The sequence below is a fragment of the Oryctolagus cuniculus genome, chromosome 2 (assembly GCF_964237555.1).
Source record: "Oryctolagus cuniculus chromosome 2, mOryCun1.1, whole genome shotgun sequence".
NCBI classification, from domain to species: Eukaryota; Metazoa; Chordata; class Mammalia; order Lagomorpha; family Leporidae; genus Oryctolagus; species Oryctolagus cuniculus.
Window position 1 is genome coordinate 156,901,920 of NC_091433.1, and position 15,534 is coordinate 156,917,453.

A 15,534-nucleotide genomic window follows, 5' to 3' on the forward strand; every position below is an offset into this window, starting at 1 on the left:
ACTGTGCTCTCTGGTGTCAGAGCCACAAGAAGAAGGTGCGTGGAGGTGATGAGGTGCGAGAGGCCATCTCCCTAGCTTCGTGTTTGGGACAGGGACAGGAAGTGACTGTTGTCAACAAAGGAACATTTCCTGAAGGCTCCCTTTGTGCCACCAAGCACCCAGGGGCAGGTGGTCCTTTACAGCGCCATGGGACATCAGGCTCATTCTCCTTATTCCATGGATGACAAAGCTGACACCCAGAGAGGCCTGCAGGGCCTGCACGCTGGAGCCAGGGCTCTCCTGCTGTACCAGAGCGGCAGCAGCACCTAGCACCTCTCTACAGCAAGGGGAGGCACCTTGTGGGGGGGCTGCAGGGGCTGAAGCCTACACCCACTGCCCCGTGGGGTGCTGGTCAGGCCTCTGCAGGAGGCCCTGGAGGCCTTTTCTGGGGGTGGTGCCTCTGTGGCACCACAGCTGTCTCCCTCCCCGCCCCGCTCCCTCCAGGACCGCAGAGTCACACCATGGGCTGCTTGGTTAGAGAGTCAACAACCTTGAAAGGTCCCAGGGATGGCACCCAAAGAGACACCAGGTGCACTCACACATCAGCTTCCCAGAGCGAGAGTGAGTGCATCCCTCGCCCGGCCTCAAGGTCTGCGCAAGATGCAGCAGGAGCAGGAAAGAGTGGGGGGCTCCCGCCGAGGTTGCGGCACAATGGCCAGGACCTGTGTAAATACTGGAGTGGCCTGCACTGCCTCGGGTTCCCTCAGATAATGGCCATTTCCTGCGCCCCGTTTCCTCTCATTGTATTGCAGTGGAACAAAAATGTTACAGTGAGCAGCTACTCAGTCACATAGGTTATTTTAATAGATACATCCTACAAGCCTTGAAAACCTGCTCTGTGCTCTGATAACAAGGCTAAAAATACCACGGGCCCTATTAGCGAACTTGACAATCCAAATCTGTGAGGCTGAAACACACACGCGCTTGTTTGGCTCAGCGCATCCTGCAGCTCCTCCCCTCTGCTGAGTCCCGCCCCCCCACATCCACATTTGCTTCCCCCCCACCCCAGTCTCAGGAAGGCCTGAGAACTGTGCGCAGCAATGCTTGCTCTCTTCAGCACCCCTCATTCAGCAGCACGTTTCATCGGAGGCTGAAGGCTGCTCCCAGGGACGCGGCTGCCTTGTCATCCCTGCTTCCTGACAGAGCCCCATGAAACACCTGCTTAGGAAGCCATTTGGAAAGGGCCGGCCTGGCCCTGCTGCCCACAGCGGAACTTCCCCTCCCCAGATGCACCTGCAGGCTCAGTCCTACCCGCGGTGACTGGGCTAGAGCCCAGCTGCTAGTCTGAGCCTCCCTCCCCTCTCCTCCCCCCAACTCTTCCCCTTTCCCCACCTCGCTCCCCCTCCCCTACCCCTCTCCCCTCACTACACTTTTCTTTTCTTTTTTTTTTTTTTTTGACAGGCAGAGTGGACAGTGAGAGAGACAGAGAGAAAGGTCTCCCTTTATCCGTTGGTTCACCCCCCAATGGCCGCTCCTGCTGGCACACTGCACTGATCCGAAGGCAGGAGCCAGGTGCTTCTCCTGGTCTCCCATGGGGTGCAGGGCCCAAGCACTTGGGCCATCCTCCACTGCATTCCCTGGCCACAGCAGAGAGCTGGCCTGGAAGAGGGGCAACCAGGACAGAATCCAGTGCCCCGACCGGGACTAGAACCCGGTGTGCCGGCGCCGCAGGTGGAGGATTAGCCTATTGAGCCACGGCACCGGCCTACACTTTATTCTACCTAAGGCATTCTATCCATTCTCCAAATCCACCCCGCAAGCAGTCTGTGTCTGGTTATTGAGTTGGGCCTGGAAGCCCACTTCAGGTACACCGCTTCATCTGGGCTGTACTCCAGTGACCAGGGACTCATGTCAGGAAGCCCAGAGTTCCCAGCAGGGCCTGTGGCTACAACCCGGCTCCGCCCAGCCAGAGAGGCAGCCTCACTTCAACCGGTCCAGGGCAGATCATTCTAAAGCTGCCCACACGTGCAAGTCACTTAGGGTCCCCGTGTGCAGACTCCCTGACCCACAGGACCACAGTCTACAGCAGAGACCGCTGGGGGTTCCAGGCTTTAACCAAAGCCACAGGGGACTCGCCAGGCCACTTTGGGCGACACCTGGAACCATGCTGCCCCGGGGGGCCAAGCCCCGCTGCTTCCCACGAGATTCTCTGCAAGTTACATGAGCTTCCACATCTGTAAAATGCAGGTAATAATGGCGGCTTCCTCCCCTGGGATGATGGAGAACCGGGTGAGGGCACATAAAGCAACCACTGAGGGGCTGGCGTTGTGACGTGGCGGGTAAAGCCGCCACCTGTGGCACCAGTGATATCAACCAGCATATTAATAATTTTCAATATTAATAACCCTGTGAGGTCTTGCCACTTATTCAGAGAATTCTGAATACTGGCTCAAACAGACCAGGCAACATGGTAAGTTTTTAAGCTTTTTATTCAGTGAGAGAAATGCATAGCAGAGTGAGGGCTTTATTTAGGGGAGAAAGAGAGGTCTAGAAGCTAAGTTGGGTCCATTCCAGGCAGAGAGCAGGCCGGGAGCGAGCCACATGGAGAAGGCGTATGGTTAGGAGCAGCCACAGGTAGCTCAGCGCGGGTAGCAAAGTGGAGGCAGAGAGCAGGCCATGAGCCACGACGTGGAACAAGCATGCAGGCAGGAAAGCAGAGAGCCGGCAACCAAAGGCCACCGGCCCGCCGAGCACAAGGGAACAATCAAGGGCCCACAGCGCTCCAGGCCTTTTATTTATTCCCAAAGGGGGACTGGTTGCATACTCCGATGGGCAGGTGGGCATACAGGTGGGGCCAGATAGGGTGTGAGGTCACACAGGGGGCATGGTAGAGGGCATGGTTTCCAGCTTACAATTCTAATCAACTTTATCCTATCTGCCTGCCTGTATCACCAGCATCCCATATGGGCACTGGTTTGTGTCCTGGCTGCTCCACTTCCCATCCAGCTCCCTGCTAATGTGCCAGGGAAAGCAGCAGAGGATGCTCCAAGTCCTTGGGCTCCCACCACCCATGTGGGAGACCTGAATGAAGCTTGTGTGTTCTGACTTCAGCCTGGCCCAGCACTGGCTGTTGAGGCCATCTGGGGGAGTAAACCAGCAGATGGAAGATCTCTCTGTGTCTCTCCCTCTCTTTCTGTAACTGTGACTTTCAAAATAAATAATTCAATCTTTAAATAAAAGAAAGCACAGGGAGTACACTGGGCATGTGGGGGACCCCAGGTGGCGTGCCTGCCACCTTGTCCCCACCGCTAATTTCTCCTATAAAATGCCCTGTTTTCCCAATTGAACCTCCAGTGCCAAGATAACGCTACTGTGTGTCCCTAAGGCCTAGCCTGTCCCCAGGAGTGGGGCCCAGCTGCTTCGGGTCTGTCTTCTGCCTCATCTTGTTGCAGTGAATCCGGTAGTGTGCAGATGGAACCTAAAGATAAAATGGATGAAAGCAGATACTAGGAGCAGCCAGAGACAGAGTGGGCGGAGACAGAAATGGAAGTTGGGGTAAGGAATATGAACTTCACCGATGTCACAGTTTTCTTGGAACCATGAATGAGGCAGTTAAACAGCAACTGTCACTTGAACTGTCTCTTCACTGTAACTCCTGCTGGCAACTTGGGGTAGATTCTGCCATGCGGGCAGGCCAGGAATACATGGGGACAGTGGACAAGCAACCTAGAAAGCATGGTGCTCCCTGGGACCCAGAAGGCAAGGAGCAGCCCCCGGCATAGAGAAATCCCAGGAAGACTGCAATCCAGGTCCCGGCAACACTGTTCAGTTAAACAAGGACTGCGAGGGTGTGTCTCCGCCAGGCCACCGGGCCCTGGGGAGAAGGCGATGTATGTTCAGCCCCACGATGGCTCAGCATGACTGCAAGACCCTCACCTGCCAGGTGACACCAAAGCCGCTGGGCCATCACCTATTGCTGCAGCAGAAGTCCCGAGCCTCAGCTGTGAGAGGTAGGCAAGGGAGAGGGATCAGTGCAACATCTAGATCTTCTTCTCTGCAGCTTACTCCAGCACAGGCGGCCTCCCAGGCACCTGCATCTCACTGCGAGGCACAGGTCAGAGTTTCGCCTCCAAGGTAGGACCGTGCATCTGCTCCATTTCCTTTGGATTGACTGGCCTCCTGTCCCCCACGGAAGCCCTGCCCCTGACTGCCATCTCTCAATGCCACTGGCTCTGAGTGGAGTTGTCACCATGAGTTTGGGAAATGCAGCCACGCACTACAAGTCAAGTCTGAGTGATTCTGGGTAGAAACAGCTGGTTTGCTCAGCTGTCACACAGGGGAACCCTGGAGGGCCAGCTCCTCTCCCACCAGCGCTTCTCAAACCCCTGCCAGTTTTCACTGCATAGCGCTAGCCCTGAGGAGGCTTTTTTCTTATGTAATTTTATTTCTAAAGAAAAAAACATTATAATACTACTTAGAAAAATTAGTGTCACTGGCCATAAACAATTATTTTTAATGCAATGAAAACAAAATAATATCACTCGAGGGCCCTCTGCCTTTCTTCTAAAGAGGAAATAAATATGTATTAGATGTTAATGACACTTGAGCCCTAACAGGAATTTATCTTTGATGAGATCTGGACTGAAAGCTAGACGATGAGGACCGGTGCTGTGGTGTAGTAGGCTAAGCCTCTGCCTGTGGTGCTTGCATCCATGTGGGCGCTGATTCGAGTCCCAGCTGCCCCTCTTCCATTCTAGCTCTCTGCTATGGCCTGAGAAAGCAGCGGAAGACAGTCCAAGTGCCTGGGACCCTGCACCCACATGGGAGACTTGGAAGAGGCTCCTGGCTTCAGATTGGCTCAGCTCTGGCTGTTATGGCCACTGAGAGAGTGAACCAGTGGATGGAAGACCTTTCTCTCTGTCTCTCCCTCTGTCTGTCTGTAACTCTACCTCTCAAATAAATAAATCTTAAAAAAAAGAAAAGAAAAAAATAAAGCTAGACAAGAAGGAAAAGGAGTAGCTTCTACTTCCTGAGACACAATTATAAGCAATATAATAGCCAGGTCTGAAGCGCACAGTTTGGTGAGCATGACAAACACAGGCACTTGCGTAACTGGCGCTCCAATAAAGACAAAGCACATTACCATTTTCCCAGAAAGTCTCCAACGCCTCCCAGGTGCATCAGCAGGAAGCTTGGTTTGGAAGCCGAGAAGCTGGAACTTGAACTGGTATCCAAAATAGGATGCGGTGCTCCCAACAGCAGCTTAGCCCACTGCGCCACGATGCCTGCCTCCGAGAAAGCCTCCTCCTGCCTCTTCCAGCCAAGCACTCCCCGCCCCCAGAGGCAACACCATTCGATTTCTACTTCTATAGTTTAGATTTTTTTTAAAAGATTTGTTTATTTATTTGAGAGAGTTACATGGCGAGAGAAGGGGGGAAAAGAGAGAAGAGAGAGAGAGAGAGAGAGAGAGAGAGAGCTAGAGAGAGAGAGAGTCTTCCATCTGCTGGTTTGCTCCCTAATTGGCCGCAACTACTGGAGCTGCTCTGATCCAAAGCCAGGAACCAGGAGCTTCTGGTGCGGGTGCAGGGGCCCAAGCACTTGGGCCATCTTCTACTGCTTTCCCAAGCCATAGCAGAGAGCTGGATGGGAAGTAGAGCAGCCAAGACTGGAACTGGTGCCCATTTGGGATGCCAGCACTGAAGGCAGTGGCTTTACCCACTATGCCACAGCACTAGCCCCACCATAGGTTAGTTTTATATGCTCTTGAACTTCAAATTACTGGCCCAGGGGGATGGCTTTTCCATTCCTAAATAAAAGTTCTGATCTTATTATATTTCTGTAAGCGTGTGAAAATCTTCATAATGAAAAGTTGTGTTTTTTTTTTTTTAACTTGAGGACTGCCAGTCTGTGCTTTACCTAAAGTCTTCTCCAGACCTGTCAGTGGGTGAAGAGCTATAATTTGGGGCACTTTGAACTAATGAAATGGGTAGACATCAAATTAGGAAATTACATTCTGACTTTGCAAATCTCAACACGATGCTGATCATAATAGTGATTTGCCAAATTTTTCCCCTAAATCCCAATTAATCTGAATATCCTTTACTCCCCAAAAGGAAATATTTTTCCTAGTTACACTGACAACCAGCCCAGCCTTCCTGCTTCTGTGGCAGGTCTGGCTGCACACATCACCTGTATCACTGGAGCCTTTGTCTACACGGCTCCCTATGCCGGGACAGAACTGCCCACTTCCAATCCCACCTCCATCCTTTCTCAGGATCCTGCTCAAGGCCAATGCCTCTCCTCTCCTTTAAAATACAAGCTTATGCTACACTTGCCACTTGGCCTTCTCTGCCTTGTGCAAAGGTACTTCCAAAATTTTGTGCAAAGTGGAACTGAGAGATTACTTGAGGGCAAAAGTTCTTAAAATCCAGGCACAGAAAGATCTTCAAAAAGTTTATGGGAACTGTGCATTATGAAAAACAACTACATGCGGATTTCAAAAAAATTTTTTGTACTGAATCTTATCTCATAATTCCACTTTTCCATGAACTTTTTGAAATATCTTCTTATTTTGACTTTTCTTTTAATATGAGCAAACCTCAGCTCCCCCGCTGGCTCCTGAACTCCTTGAGGGCAAGCATAGGATTATGTTGACGTTGATGACAAGATACTGGGGAGACAGCGGTCGTGGGTGGGCATGTAGGTGACTGAAATGAAATGCAAACCGCCTCCCAGCTGGATCCTGACAAAGCTCAAAGGCAGAGTCTTGAAGGTAAAGGCAGAAATGAGTGGAGGCAGAAGGAGTACCTTGAGTAGTGGCACTTTGTTGTTTCTGTCCCTCTCCTATCACAGAGTGTTGAGTCTCACCATTAGAAATTCAGATTCAGGGGCTGGCATTGTGGTGTAGCAGGTAAAGCTGCCACCCGTGACACCAACATCCCATACGGGCACCCGTGTATATCCACTTCTGATCCAGTTCCCTGATAATGTGCCTGGGAAAGTAGCAGAAAATGGCCCAAGCGCTTGGGCCCTTGCATTTACATGGGCGACTCAGATAAAGCTCCTGGCTCCTGGCTTCAGCCTGGCCCAGCACTGGCTGTTGCAATCATCTGCAAGGTAACCGCCTTGGCAGCGCGGAGTGTACACCCATGTAGAAAGGCTAGCCACTGAACAAGTGGTTAGGATGATGCCAAGAGAACGGGCGTTCTTACCACAACTAATGGAAGCCCCAAGTCCGTGCCCCGCAACCAGAGGACAAAGCGGGGTTTGGAAAGGGCTGTGTGTAAAAGAGGTGGCAGTCATTCCAGCATGTAGAGCTTTCACTGAAAACAAACAAACAGCCCCAGCCGCCCCAGGGGCCGGGCTGCCCAGCACCAGCCCGGGAGCGCAGGCTGGCCACTGGGACCAGTGCACAGCTATTTATATTTGTAATCCAATTTGGATGGGGAAGGCGCATGAAAATAAATTGATTATCTTGAAACTGTAAGAGCAAAATTGGCTGAGACAAAAACTAATGAAATAATAAAGAGGAAGTACCTGCGGAGGTCATTCGAGGGGAGGTGGCTCATGAACTGCGTGCAGCCCCGATGGCTCACTGGGCTCCCGACGCCCAGCCAGAAACCACATGCCAGTCCGTGGGGAGCGGCGGGCCGACTGCCTGCCCTTGGCCGTGGAGGGTATGTGTGTGTGTACTTGTGTGTGTATGTCTGAGCAGATTTCAAAAAGTCTGTGGAAAATGGAATTAAAAGATCAGTTGATTTCAGTACAAAAAAACACTGAAATCCATGCAGAGAGTTTTCATACTATGCATTTTCCACAGACTTTTTGAAGACCCTCCTGATGTATGTATACATAATCAATCAGCCAAGAAAACAAAGATTATATGACAGAGAGTTGATTATCTCAACTCAGTTCACAGGTTGTGAAGAAGTCAAGTGGAGAGTTTGTGAAAAACAACCATGGCTCCGAATCTAAGGGCCAAACAAAAGTGTGCATTATCCTGCAAACACTGGCCCTCTGTCTGGGCTCTCTCCCAGCCCCTTCTCCCTAGAAGCTGGATTCAACTCCGTCCTTCCACGGTAACAATAGCAACCATTTATGTAGCAGTAAGTCACGGGCTGAAGATGCACAGTCTGGAACAGCCATGCCATCCCGGGGTGGGGACTGTAAGCCCCCCTTTTTTTTTTTTAAGGTTTATTTATTTATTTGAAAGGCAGAGCTACAGAGAGGCAGAGGCAGAGAGAGAGAGAAAAAGAGAGAGAGAGAGAGGTCTTCCATCCTCTGGTTCACTCCCTACATGGCTGCAAGAGCCAGAGCTGGGCCTATCCGAAGCCAGGAGCCAGGAGCCAGGAGCCAGGAGCTTCCTCCGGGTCTCCCACACAGATGCAGGGGCCCAAGCACTTGGGCCATCTTCTACTGCTTTCCCAGGCACATTACCAGGGAGCTGGATCGGAAGTGGAGCAACCGGGTATCGAACCGTGTAGGCCCATTTTAAAGGTAAAGAAGCTCAGGATGATGACTGAAGTCAAGTGAAGACTCGGGATTTGAACCTTAGACTGTCTGGGGTCTGTTTCATTGCTTCCATGAAAGAACCTACGTTCGGTCTCTAAAATCAACATAGGTTCCTAGGAAGCAAGCAGCTAAGCCCAGGAGGACTTGCTGGACCACAGTGCGAAGGAGGAGATGGGGGAGAGGACAGAGGAAGGAGGCTGAGGAAGCCCCGGGGAGGACAGAGGTCTCCCGGAGGCCCAGAGAGCAGAGAAGGCAGATAGGAGAGATGCATAGAGGAAGGCTGTCCCTCCCATGGGTTTTCTCCCTGCAGCTAAGTCATAAAAAATAAGCATTTTGATAATGCTCGGGCAGACAGAACCAAGGCTAAGCTCAAACTTCACCTCCATTTCTTACCTATCCATTCCAAGCAAGGATACCATCTGTCTGCAATTCAGCTCCTGACTTCCTTGTAAAGAGACTGGGCCAGGAGTTCTCTCTCTTTTTTTTTAATTTCTCTAGATATTTTTATTAATTCTTAAATTTTCTTTTATTTCCTTTGAAAGGCAGAGAGAGACAAAGAAACAGATGGAGAGCTTCCATCCACTGGTTCACTCCACAAATGCCCACGACAGCTAGCGCTGGGCCAGGCTGAAGCCAGGAGCCAGGAACTCAATCCACGTTTCCCTCATAGACGGCAGGGACCCAAGTACTTGAGCCATTACCTGCTGCCCCCCAGGGTGCACACCAGCAGGAAGTTGGATCAGAACCACAGGAGGCAGGATGCAAACCCAGGCACTGTGATGTGGGATGCAGGTGTCCTGAGTGACGTCTGAACCGCCTACCAAACACCTCCCGCGAGCAGATTTTCTTCTTGCCAATAAGGCTGATGATTCTAACAATTAAGAGAAGTGACCCCACTCTGCAGTACCCCAGACAGCAGACTCCTGTGCAGTCAGCAAAGTGATGACAAGGAACATAACATTTCTAGAAGCCTACAGAAAAGCGTAATTTCACTGAGAGGCAACTACATAGCGAATCCAGTTATCAATCCTACTGGTTTGGGGTATTGTGCTGGTGTGGGGACCCCGTGTTCACTGCTGGTGACCAGCAGCCCTGGCTCTGAGCCTCTGATGACTAGGAACCAGCAAGCAAACGTTCCCTAAGAAATGCCATTCAGTCTCCCTGGCGCGGGGAGGGGAAGCTCACCAAAAGCCCTGATTGCTTAAGAAAAGCGTGGCTGAGCAAGGGTGGGATACGGGATGCAGGGACAGCCGTTTCGACTTCTGAATGCAGTGATTCTTCTGCAGGAGTCCCTGATCCCAAGCAGGAAGCATTTCAAGAGCACTGCAGTTTCTGCAAACACTCCAGATTCTTCCAGGCCCTGAGCTGAGACAGCTAAGCCGTCCTGGTGGCTCCAGCAGTGTCAATGAACTGGCTGAGGGCTGGAAAGAAAGGTATTTTTGTGCTGTTTCTTTTGCAGATGGGAAGAAGGGAAGGAAGTGGAAAACCTTGAAGAGAGGAGGAAGACTTTGCTGAGAATAAGCTGCTGCCATCAGATGGCCTCAGACGTCCTCCCCCCACCCCGCCCAGGGCTCGGATGAGATGGAACTCCCGCCTCTGGCAACTGAGTGCCCCCACAGCCAGCCCTACAGAGGTGGAGGTGCCTCTTGTTTCCCACCTGCACCTAGAGAGGGCAAACCGAAGGGGTTGTTTGGGGAGGCGGGGGAGGTGTCTCTTCCTTTCCTAAAGCCACTGCTCCTGCTCCGCTCAGCCAGTGCCCCAAGAAGCTCTGGCCCTTCTGCCTAGGAGTCACATCTGACTCTGCCCATGCCCCTGAGATGCACAACCAGATGACAGAAACACAGGGACAGGCCAACAGCTTAAAAGACACCATGGGATGCCGGCACTGTGGTGCCTCGGGTTAAGCCACCACTTGGCAATGCCTGCATCCCGTATCAGAGCATGAGTTACAGTCCCGGCTCCTCTGCTCTCTACTTCCTAGCTAGCTCCCTGCTAAGGCACCCGGGAAGGCAGTGGAAGATGGTGCAAGTAGTTGGGCCCTCGCCATTCATGTCAGAGATCCAGATGGAGCGTCTGGCTCCTGGCTTCAGCCTGGCCCAGACCCAGCATTGCAGCCAGAGAGTGAACCAGCAAGTGACAGATCCCTTTTTCTGTCTTCCCTTCCTCTGTCAGTCTGACTTTCACGTAAGTCTCAATCTTTGAAAAAAGAAAAAACACCTTGGAAATATAAGCAGCAGAATACAAAATAAGGGGGATACTTTAATGGTAAATGAGTAGTTTCTTCAACAAAAAAGTGGCAAGGAACAAACGGAGAAGAATGGGATTGAAATCGATGAGTCACATAGACTTTGAAAGCATCAATCAAATGCATTATGCACCTTATCTGAATCATGATTCAAACACATGTGCTGTTTTCAAAACAGTTGATAAGACAATTGCAAAACTCTGAACACTGATTAAATATTTGATGACACAGAGAAATTCACAGTTTTTAAATGCATAATGGCATTCTGGTTATATATTTTTTAAATGCATCCTTTTCTTTTGAGTCAGACACAGACATATTTACAGATGCAGTATGTGATATCTGGTGCTTTATTGAAAATAGCCAGTTTGGGGGAGCCTACGGCGAGGGATAGAAATCGAAGAAGATTGGCGGAAGCTGGAGGAGTGGAGTTATTATACTGTTCTATCTTTGTGTAGGTCTGAAATTTTCCATGGTCAACATTCTTCCTAAAATTAAAAGATGACTGAGTTAGAATATCTTTGACAAGGAAATATGTTAGTAGTTAACTCCTATTGAAAATACATCACACTTGGCCGCCGCGGCTCACTTGGCTAATCCTCCACCTACAGCGCCGGCACCCCAGGGTTCTAGTCCCGGTTGGGGCGCTGGATTCTGTCCCGGTTGCCCCTCTTCCAGGCCAGCTCTCTGCTGTGGCCCGGGAGTGCAGTGGAGGATGGCCCAAGTGCTTGGGCCCTGCACCCGCATGGGAGACCAGGAGGAAACTGGTCCTGGCTTTGGATCAGCGCAGTGAACTGGCCACAGCACACCGGCCATGGCGGCCATTTGGGGGGTGAACCAACGGAAAAGGAAGACCTTTCTCTCTGTCTCTCTCTCTCACTGTCTAACTCTGCCTGTCAAAAAAAAAAAAAAAAAACACACACACACACACACACATCACACTAGATATGCACGTATTAATTTTTACACATGTGTGTGTGGACACAGACATTATAGTTTTGCAGGCATGAGTGCTTCCTTGGAAGTATGTAGAGATGCTCCTCAGCGTACGTGGAGGTACCTCCTGAGGAGCCCACTGGGAACGGGAAATGCCAGTGAGCTGAAATGCATTCCGACACCCACCCACCGCGTACCACGGCACACTCGGTATTGACCTGGTGCTCACAGGCTGGCGGGAGCTGTGCCCACTGCCACCATTCAGTCCCTCCAGAGAGGACTGCACCACGTATGGCGAGCCTGGGAAAAGATCAAAACTCAGAATTCCAAGGATGGCTGCTACCGAACGCCCATCACCTTCGTACCACCATGAAGCTGAAAACAGTCACAAGTCAACTTGGCTGTTAATCCTGTTTTGCAGGGAGGAGGTGGACAGGATTGGAAGGAGATTTTCGTTTTTTTATTCCTCTGCCATCAAACACATCATCTTTCTCAGTTCACAGATGCAGAATGGGGGTAGCCCCAGTCCAGCTCTCACAGGCTCTGCGTGGTGGCCCCACCCCCACCCCACCCCACCACCCAGACAACCAGTGTGGGGCCTCTCCTCGCCCACAGACACCCTCATTACCAGCGTCTCCTCGGTGCTCCACCCTCCAAACGTTCCCCTCCCCTGTAACCCGCATCCCCACTGCACTGGCCGGGACCTGACAGCACCCTGCCATGGCGGCTGGATGGTACATTCTTAACACCAGGCCCAATGCCCCAGAATACCGGGGTAACCGAGTGCACCGCTGGGCACATGTTAGGCACTCAATCAATTTCAAGTTACCTAACTTTCCTGAGCCTCAACTTCCTCATCTGTAAAATGGGGATAGAGGTACCCACCTCACTGGATTGCCATGAGAAACAGTCGGGGAAAAGCAGGTAAAACAACCTGCACCTGTTTCAAAGGTTCTGTCTGATGTACACAGAACAGTCCCTCTGAGACGGGCAGCTGCAAGTTTTAAGAGAATGGAAAGACGGCCCGCAAATCCACCTGGATCTGCACCCTGGGGAGAACACCGTACAGGGGTCAGGAGAGGGGCTCTGGAGGTCAGATTTGAGCTCTCACTAGGTGGCAGAATTGTTTTCTTACCTTTATGCAAATAGGAGGGAGGGGCATCAGCAGAGGCAAGCAAACACCTCAAACTCATGACGCAAAGGAACAACAGTAATAGAGGAACAGGACTTAGCTTGAGGAAATGCACGCACTTAGAGCGTCCACTAGCACCAAGGATGAACTCCCGCTGGAGCTCCCTGGGTCTCTCTGTAAGGGACTGAGTAGGAAAGTTGGGACTAAATGGTGGGCAGGGGAAGACTGAGGAACCACCAGCCGGAAGTGAGAACCTGCCCGAAGGCCAAACCATGGCTGAACCTTCCCCATGTGAAAAGCACTAACAGTGTGATGCCTGGCCACGAGCATCTCCCCGTCACGACTCCTGCAGCCGAAGCAACCAGGGACGATCTCTTGGGAGGTTCAGTCTCCAGGAAGCAACACAACACTTCTTCGCGGCCGCTGCTCTGCACAAAATCTCAACTTTTCTATCCGGAGGCAGCATCCTGAGCAGCTGGTCTACACTCCAGCCCCCAGTGTGGACATCAGAGAACACTGATAACCACCCCCCCATACACACACACACACACCCTCCCTCTTCCTCAGTGCCACCAGTGAAGAAAACAAAGCGCACGAGCTGAGTGGACTCGCCGTTGCCAAAGGTCCCCCCTGCACGGCCCACCCAGCACGCCGCTGCCCTGCGATGAATATTCAGTACCATCCCAGGCACCCCTGGGCTGCCCTCTGTGCTGACTGCTGCCATTTTCCTTCCCTAAAGACCATAGCTTTGGGAGGCAGGGACAGGGTTCATAGAATAGCACCACGCAGTGATGAGGAGCAGGGGTGCAACAGGCAGACTGGGCGCAGATCCTGCTTCCACCCTGAGCCCTGGGCTCTGAAGGGGACACGTGAGCTCTCTGGGCCTCAGCTTCCTCCTCTGTAAACAAGAAATAGCAGCAGTTACTGCACAGGGCTCTTATTGCAGATTAAATATCACACACACAGAGTGCCCAGAGCATGTCACAGCCAATAGCGACAAATGTGGCTGTGCGCTCTGGCCCCCGTTCCGCTGCTCATCGGCTGTGGGCACCTGGGCAGGTCACATGACCTTGTGGGCTTCATGTCCCTCACTGGCAATGGTGAGGAAGAGTGAAGGGAGGCAAGGAAGGGTCGCAGAATGTTCCCTGAAGTCCACTGTCGCTCTGAAATGCCATGCTCCTCTGGAACGTTTCTCTCCTGTTTCCTCTCGGCATGTAGCTAGCGTAAGAGTGTAAGTGGAGAGGAACCCAGGCGCTGATTCTGCCTACTTAACCCGAGCCACCCATCCAGATCCACCTCACACTTTATTACCTGCTCAGGAGAGTTCTCCCTGACAACCTCCTCCGTCGGGGTTAGGCCACACTGGTTTTTTTTAAATCATCATCATCATCATCATCATCATTTGAGAGGCAGACACACAGAGAAAGAAAAACAGAGCTCCCATCACTGGTTCAGTCCCCAAACATCAGTTAACAGCCAGGCCGGGTCAAGTCAAAGCCGGCTCTCCCACATGGTGGCAGTGACTCAACTCCTGAGTGATCACCTGCGGCCTCCTAAGGTGTGCAATAGCAGGCAGCTGGAATCAGGAGCTGGAGCCAGAACTTGACCCCAGGGATTCTTATATGAGATACGGGTATCTTAAACACTAGCCCAAGCGCCTGCCCCAATCCTACTGTTGATGCTCTCCTAATACTGTATACTCAGCTCAATAATGCACACCCCAAATGTCAACTGAATTACTAACAGTGGGTTGCAATCACCATCCTGCAGATGAGCAAACCAGGGTTCTGGGAACTCTTGTCACTCATCTAAGTGGCACAGAGTGAGATCCAAGCCCTGGTGTATTTGGCCATAGATTGGCAGGATTGTTTTCTTTTTTTTTTTTTTAATTTTTTTGACAGGCAGAGTGGACAGTGAGAGAGAGAGACAGAGAGAAAGGTCTTCCTTTGCCGTTGGTTCACCCTCCAATGGCCGCCGCGGCCGGCGCGCTGCGGCCGGCGCACCGCGCTGATCCGATGGCAGGAGCCAGGAGCCAGGTGCTTTTCCTGGTCTCCCATGGGGTGCAGGACCCAAGCACCTGGGCCATCCTCCACTGCACTCCCTGGCCACAGCAGAGGGCTGGCCTGGAAGAGGGGCAACCGGGACAGAATCCGGCGCCCCGACCGGGACTAGAACCCGGTGTGCCGGCGCCGCTAGGCGGAGGATTAGCCTAGTGAGCCGCGGCGCCGGCCAACAGGATTGTTTTCATATACTCTCATATAGCATGCTGCTTAACATCTGATACACACCAATGAACTTCTACATGCATGAGTTAGAAAACACAGCAAGAAGGGTTGCAAGAAGCAGGCCGTGCATCCAGCCCGAAACCAAGAAAACAGCATCAAGGCCCCCAGTGCCATCGCCATCACCCCACCTGCCCCCACTCTGAGGCAAGCACACAGCTGGATTTGTATTTATCATTCTGTCAATTATTCTCTCCCTTCACTCAGGATGGAAGTGGGACACATTCACAGAAGGGCGCACCAAGGGATGGCACCTTTGCCACCATCAAGATACGGAGGATGCTGCCCTAGAGGGCCCTGGAGCTGCATCCCTGCAGGCACAGACCTTGCACACTTCCCACCAGGTCACACGACACCAAAGAGCTCCTTTGATCTGAGGACAGCGTTCCTATTAAGCCTAGGGTCCTTCCAAGAAGACACGCAAATCAGAAGGAGGGCTGGCACTCCAG

At 51.9% G+C, this 15,534-nt stretch overlaps 1 protein-coding gene and 1 long non-coding RNA gene across 3 annotated transcripts in view; one reads left to right on the forward strand and one right to left on the reverse strand.

Annotated features, from left to right (window-relative positions):
- PRKCE (protein kinase C epsilon) overlaps positions 1-15,534 on the reverse strand; it is a 502,363-nt gene that overhangs the window by 370,186 nt on the left and 116,643 nt on the right.
- Positions 3,606-10,530, forward strand: LOC138848819 (uncharacterized). The gene is made up of 2 exons (XR_011386925.1): positions 3,606-3,989; positions 9,950-10,530. It is a non-coding gene; the product is annotated as an uncharacterized lncRNA (long non-coding RNA).